We start from the raw sequence: 9,277 nt of genomic DNA, 5'->3' as shown, positions 1-9,277 counted from the left end.
ACTGTGAGGATTTTGAAAAAACGTAAAACATGAAAAAGTTGCGCAATTTCATTAGCTTTCCAACGGTATATCATTTGCACAGTTTCGATAAGTGATTCGAAAATCAAACTAAAAGTTCGTTTTCTGGCCATATAGAAGCGTTTTCGTATTTTCAAAATTAAATTTAAACCGTGCAAAATCTGTGAAAAGTGTGAACATGAAAAAGTTGCGGTTTTTCATTATCTATCCAACGGTATATCATTTGCATGGTTCCGACAAACGGTTGAGAAACTCGAGGTATAATCAGTACCTCTGAAGAAAATAGGAAGTTCAGGTAAGTTCGACAGAAAGTTGAACCCTGTTATCCGGGAAGTGCAACCTTGTGTCCAGGGAAGTTCAAGTCGGTGCTCAGAATATTATTCTGCAACCGGTTGCAGAATAGTGCTGGTATATATATATATATATATATATATATATATATATATATATATATATATATATATATATATATATATATATATATATATATATATATATATATATATATATATGATAAATACTTCCTACTCCCGGGTGTAACTACACCCACGTCTCATATACTACCATACGGAAGTATATAACACACTTTATAGGTTTGAGTATGTTCGTACACTATATCTAAGATACTCCAAACCAAGTTTCGTGAAAAAAATGCGAGGGAACCCATAGTTTACACTATATATCCGAAATACATGCATATATATACGTAAACAATGATTCTACGTAAAAAAATGTACATACTGACTACAAAGTAGTATATATACTTCCAAAATAATCTTATATACTTCATACTACATGTACATACTCTCCGGTATGATAGATACTCTCTAGATTATGAGAATTACGCGTGGGTGTAACTACACCCGGGTGTAGTATGGAAAATAGTGGGCTACCATGAGTGGTAGCTATGCATATACATCCAACCATTAGATCTTCTATAGGGAGCATGAAACTTCATCCAGAGAGCATAAATTATTAACAGAACTAGCTAACGTCGTCACACCGAGTAGCATATCCACAACCTCTCCTTCCCCACATGCCGTAGCCATTCTTCATTTCCTTCCCAACCCCACATCTCCGACCCGTTCCCTTTTCCTCTCCCCAACCTCTGCTCACATCCTTCCCCCCGGCGGCTGGCCGCTACATCGCCTCCTCCCGCACTGCAGCATGCGCGGGGAGAAATCAAGGTGGCGTGCGTACCGGAGAGATGGGAGGAGACGGGCGGGCGCATGCTTGGGAAGGGTTCGCGACGAGATCAGCAGCTCCTCCCCGCGGGCCGGCTTCCTTGCCGGGGCAACCGCCACGCCGCATCTACCGCGAATCCCACCACCGGCGACCCCCACCGTGTCTTTTTTATCCGAACTTTTTCCTGTCGATGGCTGCACCTCGTTCGCCCCGTCGGTGGTTACGTCTCATTTTAATCACCGGCGGCTGCGCCTCATTTTTCCATGCCACCAACCTGAATCTCACGGCCCGCCGGCGTCGGAAAGGAGCCAGGGAGCCGGCGGTGCGAGCGGACGCTGGGGCGGGAGGCGCCTGTCTCCGTCGGGCGAATCCGGGACGGAACCAGGAAATACGGGACGCCGGTGGAGGTCTTCCCGTCGTTCTTTTTTTTTTCAATCAGTTTTGCTTTACTTTTTTCTTCTTCTTTTCGATCTGGATTTGTTCACGGTTTCAGAGAATCAGTTCTGCCATTTTCTGAACTGGATTTGCTTTATATCCTTTTTGCGATCTAGATTTTGCTTCGAGCCTGGTCCATTTTATTTTTCGTTTACATGGTCCCAAACTCCCAATCTAGATCCCGTGTTGATTCAAATGAAGGGAAAGTTTTTCCTGTGTGTTTCGTTGCGGTTACCGCGGATCGATCGGAGACCTGGCTCAGCCATCCCACCCTCTTTTTTTTTTGAATTTCTTCATATCTGGATATTATGTGCGTTTTGATTTGTTCCAAAGAAACTTCTGATTTTTTTTGTTAGTTGACTGTGGGTGCCCATCCCGGAAATCAGTATGGTTTGATGTCCTTGACGACTTATCCTCTGTCAATCATTGTTTTGCATTGTTTAATTTCCAGTCTCAAGTTTCTGAAGCACAAGCCCATTCTTGCTTAATGGCTTGATTTTCTGCAATTTTCTGATCTGGACGCGTCCAGGGTCGTCTCGGCCAGGAGGAGTTGTACCAGAGGGGAGGAGCTGGTCTGCTCTACCAGACGGGAGGACCAAGAGCTTGCTGCGGTAGTGGAGGGGCCGAGACGGGAGCACGGGCACCTGCCGGCGGCGGGGATAACCCGCTTCCACCTACATCGAGCGGGCCGTGCGGCCCCCGTATTGACCGGATGGAAGCGGCACCGGCAGGTAGAAGGTGGCCGCACTGTCACAGCAAACGGCTTCATCGCATCGCTCGTGGACACTGTTTTTTCTTCAACAGCAAGTGATGCAGCCTGCCTCCCGTGGCATCACCTGGCCATGTGCTCGATTACGTTTTATGATAATCTCCATTTGAAGCACGATCTACCTAGCTTGCTGAGACAATCAATTGGAATTTCTCTTGTCCTCTACTATCATTTTTTATGCAAGCTCTAATGAGTTCCTATGGTTGCTCGCTCTTTTTCTCTGTTGTTTTGTTTTAGAGCGTGAAGAGATTGAGAGATTTTGTTTAGATATTCGTGCTGGTTCGATTCTACCGTTCTCTAACTCAATGCCTAATATGTGCCGATGCATGCTCAAATGCTGGTAACTGAAAATTTTGCAAACTGAAAATTTTGCAAATCCCCTTTTCCAGATCGTGGTCTAGATCCACATGTAGCAGATTTTTCTTCTCATCTTATTTTTTCTTTCTGATTTTTTTAAAAGAATGTTCCTACTGGGGTTCATGTTGTATTAGAGATCCAAAAGAATGTTCTTTGTCTGGATGACTGGATCCACCTGTTGCTCACAAGAGAAGCTTCTTGTTTAATTGTTCTACTCGTACGCGCTGTTGTACCTGCTGGTGTCTACCTTCGCGCTGGTGGTCGCCACATAGGTTGGCTTCAACTCCATGGCGTCGACTGCGATGTTGTGCAGGCTGTTCGCGTCCAGGGAGTGGAGGAAGATCACGGGAGAGATGCCACCGTTCAAGGATGGGAGGGCGACGTATGTGGCGACTCTGGTGGACCATGCTCAACCGATCCATCACAGTACCTTTTTTAAATACCAAAACCACAACCAGACCATGGTCACGGTTTGTACCTAGAAAAACGACCGTAGGCACGGACAAATTCCAAAACGACAACCATACTACGGTATGGATCGTACCAAAATTTCAACCACACCGTGGCAAAGATTATACCAAAACAACAAACAAAGCGCGGTCACGGTTTTTTTTGCCAACATGTGAAAAGCATCCAACGACAACATCCTTTTTTAATTCTTGTACTTCACCGTAGCCGTGAGCAAACTTCGTTTTGGTATTTTTCTTTCGGTCCGTAACGGCCGTTACACGGAAATTGCACCCAGGTATTTGATCTGAACATCAATAGAATCAAAAGTCTTGCTATCCAACGGTTGCTACCCTATGCACAGCTACCACCCTTGGTAGAAAATCCGCGTCGATATATATATATATATATAGAGAGAGAGTGGATTTGCTATGTTTGTAAGTAGTGGAGGGTGTAATCGGAACCACTCATTCGCATTGAGATCCGAACTTTTTTACCTAAAAGGATCCACTTTGTTTGGTTTCTACACACCCATAATCCAAAATAGCAAGGGGGACCGGCACCTTTCCTCTTACACATGTATCATTTTGGGCAACCTAGCCTGGCCTACTCTAGCCTATAGGATTCAGCTTTTCACACCTTTCGAGACATGTGACTACCTCTTTCGAGACATGTGACCACCTTTTTCGAATCACATGATGGGTTCAAGCTAATTTATGTTAGGTTCCATCCCCGTGCCGGACCTCTTCTTCTCTCTCATAACCGTAACGGGAACTTCTTATTTAGTGCCTCGTTTTTTAAAAATAACCCCCACCAATCCATTTACCATTGATGCCTTGTTCGGTTGCGGGGTTATTTTGTACACTTGCTATGGATTTAAAACACATAAAAAACCCTCAAAAATTCCTCTAAAGGGATGGAACTCGACGGACACTGAGCCTATTGCTGACTTATGAGCTAAATCACCATGGTCACAGTGTCACAACCAAATAAAAACTAGAATGATTAGTACAACATGTCCAAATAAATCAAATAATCTTTTTAGAGTGCCGTCATGGGAAATCCGATTGAATGCTCCATTACAGCAACAAACCAACCTGTACTCAATCCCGCAATTAAACCATTTCTTTATTTTCTACCCGTATCGACAAAATCAGGGAGCTTTTCGCTTGTTCGTCGTTTCCTTGGAGAGCTTTTCTACTGGTAAAAAAGTAGAAAAAAGATTATCAACAGACGGAATAATATTTGCTTAATTAGAAAAATATGATCATAATGCAAGGATGATTACAAATAATATGCCTCGCTGCCCAGGAGCTGGGTGCAAAAATTACTTTTTTGTGTTATTCCATCAACAAAATTGAAGAATTGTTAACAAGCCAGAGCAAAGAAAAAATCCAAAGCTAGACAATGAAAATTAGACAAAACAATGCTCTGCTTTCTCATCGAAACACTATAATTATACTCTCACCACAGTGCAATATACAATATTTGTCTCGCATGGCCTCGAGAGCAAGTTATCCATAAACAGCAGCTGTGTTGAGCAGCCACGCTGCACGCGAGTTATGGCGAGGACTTCAAGTGGTAGGGCGGCAGAGCTCACAAGCCGCGGTGCAGGTTCTCCAGAATAAGGCTGCAGCTCTTGCATCCCATTTCCTGCTCATGTTCACATGCTCGTGTCCTTTACCTTGGAGGAATTCTGCACCCTGCATGTGAGAGAAAACTAGTACTGCAATTGCCATGCATGTGCGATTCTCTCTCCTCTCCCTAGTTATCTCCTGTTACCAACTTACCATCTAATCAGTGACTACCAGCTCCTCCCTTAATCCCTCAATGGCTGAACAGATTTACACTGAAGAAAGATAACTACAAATCCAAAAATTATACAGACCTTTTTTATGTCTTCAAAAACGATAGATCTTTTTTTATATATCTTGAAAACTACGAAATTACATATCATAAAAGAGCCATGCTTGCACATAAAAGGTGCGTCTGCAAGTACCAAAAGGTTCGAACCACGCAAATCAAAAGTGCCAGATGTTTATATTGGTTCATTCCACTTATCAAAATGCTACTAGCGGGTAAAGAATTCTTCATGATTTTTCACATAACTGTTCAAGATTAGAATCAAGGCACATAATCTGACATCAACCAACAAAATCCGACAGCTGTACTCAGGATACAAGTGTAAACATGACACATAAAAAGACTTACTTTAAAAATTGGTAGCAGCAGCAAACAAGGGAGTAAATTTGCCCCATAGATTTTCTTTTTAAATTTTGGTACTTCCTCCACAAGAGTCCCCTTTTATCAGATTACCACATGCAAATAAAAGATCAAAAAGGGTGCCACGCTTGTTAAGGAAAGGTGCGCGTGCCAATACATCAACGGTTCTAGGCAAGAAGACAAATGGTTCTAGTTCAATTTTGAATAGTTTTGGTATTCGAGCATATATTCATTCGACCTGGTAGAAACACAAGAAGCTTACCCAATTAATTTTTCTACTTGCTTGCTTTACAAGAGTCAATGACCCTATTGCAAAACATTCAGCTGTAGCATCATCACATACTTGACCGTTGAATTGATTTGCCACCACAACCAAAAATCCGCGACCTGAGTGCAAATATAAAAAATCAAAACAATAAGAGGAAACAACAACATAATTCAGGTTCAGCACCATATACTTGATCATTTTCACATGCATGACACAAAATGGAGAATAGAAAAGGATCCCATTCACAATCTTTTGGTGCCTGGATCTGACTAATGCTAGCAAAATCAAAACGGATCATTCGCAAGGGGCATATACATAAGAGGTGCGTGTGTAAGTACCAAAAGCGTTCGAACCACACACTAATGCTAGAGCGCGGCCTGCCGGCGAGCAGCGTATCTCCTCCCGCTCAACCTCTCCCTGTCCAACAACAACCCAACCTTGCAGCTGCTTCCCTTGGATGGCAATGTCCATCCATATCAGGAACAAATCAGAAGCTACAAAGCTGTAAGATGAAAACATTATTGCAAAAGAGCCACACATGTACATGAAAGGTGCGTGTTTAAGTACTGAAAGGTTCCAATCACCCAAACCAAAAGATCTATATGTATCATAGAAAATATTATAGTATATTCATGACTGGTTTCGTGCTATGGTTCGATGCTATGATCCTGAGGTGATATTACAAAAAGCAAAGCAAAGAAAAGAAATCTTTCTATTACTGTTTTTGGGAGTGAAACGAAATATTTAAATCATAGTAAAATCTTGATTTTTTACCATCCTTATGTACCCTACAAATAAATGGGCTACGATACATGGATATGATTTATAAAGGAGCATTAGCAATGAGGGCAACACTTCTAGATGGTGACAAGAAAAATATTAGTTCAGATAATAGCACACTGAAATCATAAAATAAAATAAGTAGACATGTAGGAAACATGCACTGCGCACATGCTAAGGAATTTTTATTACTCCAATCAGGTCTACAAGATATATCTGAATGCAAAGTACCAGATATCTTAAGTGTACAGAAATAGCACACCAACTAACCCTAGGTATTTTATCCAAAATCTACGAAATCAAATGAAGCCTTTCAGGTACCTTCCAACTGCAACATGTCTAATATCTGAAGTATGAGTGCTCTTCAAAGTTTAAGCATCTCCGTCAGCACATCGCAGCTACACAGAGGAGGCATCACCAACACTGTATAAGTAACTTATAAATTTTGTATCTGGTAACTCAAAATATATTTGTCAGATAGTATCCATGAACAGATAAATTTTGTATCTGGTAACTCAAAATAACTTTAGGTGTGTGTGCACTACACATAAGAAATGGTGCTTTCACAGATAGTATCCATGAACAAACGATGGAGCACCTCAAAAATACAAAACTCTATTATTTGAAGATAGTTGATCACCTAGCTCATGAACAACGATTACTAATTAATTAGCTCAGTTTCAGGTTAAGCTCGTCAGAAAGTCTCTCTCTTCCCTCATTTTGAGAAAAAACAACTTACCTGCCCGTGTTCATTATCCCCAATATTGACAGAGGAAGGAGATCAAATTAAAAATATCAAATTAAGAGACGGTGTTGTTAACAGGAAACATTAGAATAACCAATTTTGTTGTTTCTCCAAATCAAAATCTGGGAAACAAAAGGACTTCCACGCAATTTATAAGAAGAGCCAACCACCCAAACAAAAGGAGCATGTTCATTGGCATGAACGGTGCTTGGTGCATATCTAATGGGTGCCCTCTTCAAAGTTAAGAGTAAACTGTTGGTATGTTTGAATGTCACAAACTTAGTTTTCCCATTAACTAGCAGTTCCAGTTAACGTGGTCGGATTTAACTTCAATGGAAGTTAAAGTGTGCAGCAAACAAACCTTTCATTGAGATTTCATTCGAAGAAAATGTATATATTACATGATGCTACAATTTGTGACAATGATATCTAATCAACTAGATCATTAACAAAGATAATCAATCAACTAGCTCAGTTTCACATTAAGCTCAACTTCAAAATTGTAGTGCTGACCACATGGGAGGGATTAATCCGCTGGACAAAACCAGAACACAATTTCAGAACTAATGAAGCAGACAGTGCTCTCTGGCTACAAGAAAATGAAATGGTGCCCTTTCAAAATAATTCGGTGCCTACTCTAAATCCCACACGGTGCTCTCCAACCAAATAAAAGGTGCTTGTACAAATCATATCAAAATCATCCGTGAACATTGCAGAAAGCTGCAAGGGTGCACAAATGGAATGGAAAATCCTCTAATCTTGCATTGAAAAATCATTGGACAAAATTGAATCTTGAAACACAGGAAAATGGCCCATTTATTAGAGAGAAAATGCAGACCAAAAAAGTATGTGCATGTTCCTTATCATATATTTTCTTATACTTGACACGATCATTTGTGACAGAGCAGCGCGAGACCTGTGGCGTCTTACCAGGACCAGGACCAAGAAGTGCTCGCGAATTCTTGTATAGCTACTTGTAAATTTCTTATCACAATGCTTGCATCGCCAGGGTCTTGATCCACCAGAGTTCTTCCCTTTGCGTGCATCAAGAAGAATTACCTCATTCTGATTTACTAACTTGCGTTTCGACCCAAACGTCATTGCAATCTCTGCATAATGAACAATTTCATAGATATATTACATTCGTACTCACAGAAAGAGAGAAGGTATATTACATTTGTACACGTGAAGTTGCAACACTTTTGCTTAAGAAAACGAAAGCAATAATGCATTTGCATCTACTGACGTAACTGACCTATGAACCACCAAACCAGAGATTAAGCCTATATAACTGGTTCAAGCCTCAAAACAAGTAAAATAGGTGCAGATAGCCAGACACCAGGTGTATGCGTAGTTGTGTACCTGAATCTCAAGGCTGAAATCTGAATGCGAGCAGCATGTCGGTTCTATGACTTCTGATCTTGCAGCGGCCTGTACAATGAACAGAAGAGAAATCTTCAAATATTAAGAACAAATTCTTGGAAGAAAACAGACTCAAATTCCGTACCAACCACCAGCACTTTGTAAATCCGGATCTGAGGTGTTTACCTAGCAGCTGCAGCTTGTGATTCGACTACTGTTTGAGGGGAGAAATCCATGGGGTGGAGTACTTATAGAGGATGAGAGAAATCCATTGAAAGATGAATCGTCTCTCCCAATGGGGAGATCCATTGGGGAGCACGCTAGTGGAGTCGATGGCGATTCTCTGGAGAACAAGGAGTCTGGAAGCTGATAGGGGAGGGGGAAAGAATGGGACGCCCACGGCAGTGCCGGGACAGCCCCCCGCTCTCCACAACGCCGATGCAAGCGCAACTCCGCGGTCAGCCACCGCACGACGCGCTTCCTGAAAGCGATGCAACACGAGCTCCCCACGCGGCGAAGTCCACCACGGGTCCACGGTAGCGCCGAGGCCACCCGCTGCTCGCCTAGACACCCAGGCCGCCCGTAGCTCAACACGCCTCAATCCGCTCAAATACATACTTGTAGCTGCTCGCCGACCGCCGTGATCCCCACCTACAGCCGCTCGCCGCCCGCCGCAATCCCCATGACC

At 42.2% G+C, this 9,277-nt stretch overlaps 1 long non-coding RNA gene across 1 annotated transcript; it reads right to left on the bottom strand.

Moving 5' to 3' along the window:
• Window positions 1-4,515: 4,515 nt before the first annotated feature.
• Window positions 4,516-8,860, bottom strand: LOC124686888. The gene is made up of 6 exons (XR_006997987.1): window positions 8,776-8,860; window positions 8,590-8,658; window positions 8,158-8,336; window positions 6,804-6,880; window positions 6,041-6,204; window positions 4,516-5,821 (listed from the first exon to the last, which is right to left on the bottom strand). It is a non-coding gene; the product is annotated as an uncharacterized LOC124686888 (long non-coding RNA).
• Between the last annotated feature and the right edge of the window lie 417 nt (window positions 8,861-9,277).

Source organism: Lolium rigidum, chromosome 2 (assembly GCF_022539505.1).
Source record: "Lolium rigidum isolate FL_2022 chromosome 2, APGP_CSIRO_Lrig_0.1, whole genome shotgun sequence".
Classification (NCBI taxonomy): Eukaryota; Viridiplantae; Streptophyta; class Magnoliopsida; order Poales; family Poaceae; genus Lolium; species Lolium rigidum.
The sequence above is the reverse complement of the archived record's forward strand: the minus strand, read 5'-3'. Positions and strand labels throughout refer to the sequence as shown.